This window comes from Seriola lalandi, unplaced genomic scaffold (genome assembly GCF_002814215.2).
Source record: "Seriola lalandi dorsalis isolate HSWRI2012SDOR001 ecotype SW California unplaced genomic scaffold, Sedor1 jcf7180002004034, whole genome shotgun sequence".
Taxonomy (NCBI): domain Eukaryota; kingdom Metazoa; phylum Chordata; class Actinopteri; order Carangiformes; family Carangidae; genus Seriola; species Seriola lalandi.
The window spans coordinates 1-1,622 of NW_019474689.1; the positions used below are offsets into that span (position 1 = coordinate 1).

Genomic DNA, 1,622 nt, shown 5'->3' on the forward strand with positions numbered 1-1,622 from the left:
AAAAAACTGCCATTTTCCAAGATGGCCGCCATTTCCAGCATAGGAAACATATTTACAGACATACACAGTGATACCCACTGGACAGATTTCAATGATGTTTCAGTTGTGTCCTGTTTTTGACAAAATTCATTTCATTTCTTAATGTCAATTAATTATTGTAAATAATTAAAATGATGTTTATGCTGACCAGGTTTCTGGCCTCTCTGTGTGATTGCTCTAATTCAGCAGGACTTTTAATTTGTAAAATGTAGGTAAACTTAACACTTTCACAGGTGTAACTTTTTACAGTGTAGTAAATGTTGTTGAATTGTTTGATTTTACACCTGGATCACTCATATGGAAACTTGTGGGTGAATTTATTGCAAAAACAACATTTCCTCGCCAGAAATGGCAGCCATCTTGGAAATGGCAGCCATCTTGAAGTTTTGAGTGGCTAATGTGTTTTAGACTTACTTTATTCTGAAGATGGCCGTGAGCCACGAGCAGAAGCCCTGCAGGTAGAAACACACACACAAAACAAACAGCCAGGAGGTGAAGTTTGAGTCTTTACTTGTTTTTCATGTCATGACACTAATTCTTTCATTTCTAATCCTTTGATTTTACTTGTTCGTCACTGTTTCATGTCTCAGACAAAAATCTGCATTTCTAAAATGATTTTCTATCTATATCATGAAGAATCTGCTTCCTGTGGGTGTGGTCAGGTGTGTTCAGGTGAGTGGGTGGAGCTTCAGATGAGGACCGGTGGTCTCAGGTTGACCTCCTCTGAGCCGCTCGGTGTTAATCTGGATTATCATCAACAGATTAACAGACACAGAAACCGGCTGAGCTCCACTCTCACTGCAGGAAGTCCAGATCTGACACACACACCTGTACACACCTGTCCCTCTCAGCTCTCACTGTACACCCCCCTTCACCTGTCGCTCACCCCCCCCGGGACCGCCTCACAGCCCTAAAACCTCTGAAGAAGACAGTGAGGAAGAGGAGGAGCAGGGGTGAAGGTGTCCTTACGTTGTCTCTCTGGTCGAAGTCGATGGAGCTGGAGACGGAGGTGAGGCGTTCGTAGCGGTCGGGCGTCTCCGAGTGCATCGCCGAGGCAACGCTGTGGAGACAGACAGGGAGGAGTCAGCTGACCGTTAGCTGTTAGCATGTAGCCGCTCTAACATTTGACATCTGAAAGCTGATTGGACCCTGAGGTTAGTTCCTCTGGTTCCTCCAACCCTAACAGGAAGTGGACACCGACAGCTTCCTGTCCACAGATGCACCTCAGACGTGTTCCCACCTCAGTCCAGGTGTTCAGCTTTAACCACCGCTGCTGACGTCACGTCCGACCTGCCGCTGGTTTAACGTCACTGGAGGTTTTTGATTCAGTTTTCAGATCTGACAGAAACACTTTATATTTTTAATCTGTGGTCAGTTTATTAAAATATTTGCTTGGAAATTCAACGTTTTCAGAGAAGTGAGGAGCAGCTAACAACCCAGCTCCTGAGCTTTCAGTCAGAGTCCATGGTCATCCTCCTGTGTAGAACAGTCAGCTCTGATGTCTCTGTAGAAACTTTTCCCCCAGTGATAATTAATCAGAAATAGATCAAACCTTCTTAGGAAGTCATGAGACTTTTATTTTT

The 1,622-nt window shown here is 44.5% G+C and overlaps 1 long non-coding RNA gene across 1 annotated transcript; it reads right to left on the reverse strand.

Annotated features, from left to right (window-relative positions):
* Nucleotides 1-453: 453 nt before the first annotated feature.
* LOC147820043 (uncharacterized) lies at nucleotides 454-1,612 on the reverse strand. The gene is made up of 2 exons (XR_015438157.1): nucleotides 1,009-1,612; nucleotides 454-491 (listed from the first exon to the last, which is right to left on the reverse strand). It is a non-coding gene; the product is annotated as an uncharacterized LOC147820043 (long non-coding RNA).
* Between the last annotated feature and the right edge of the window lie 10 nt (nucleotides 1,613-1,622).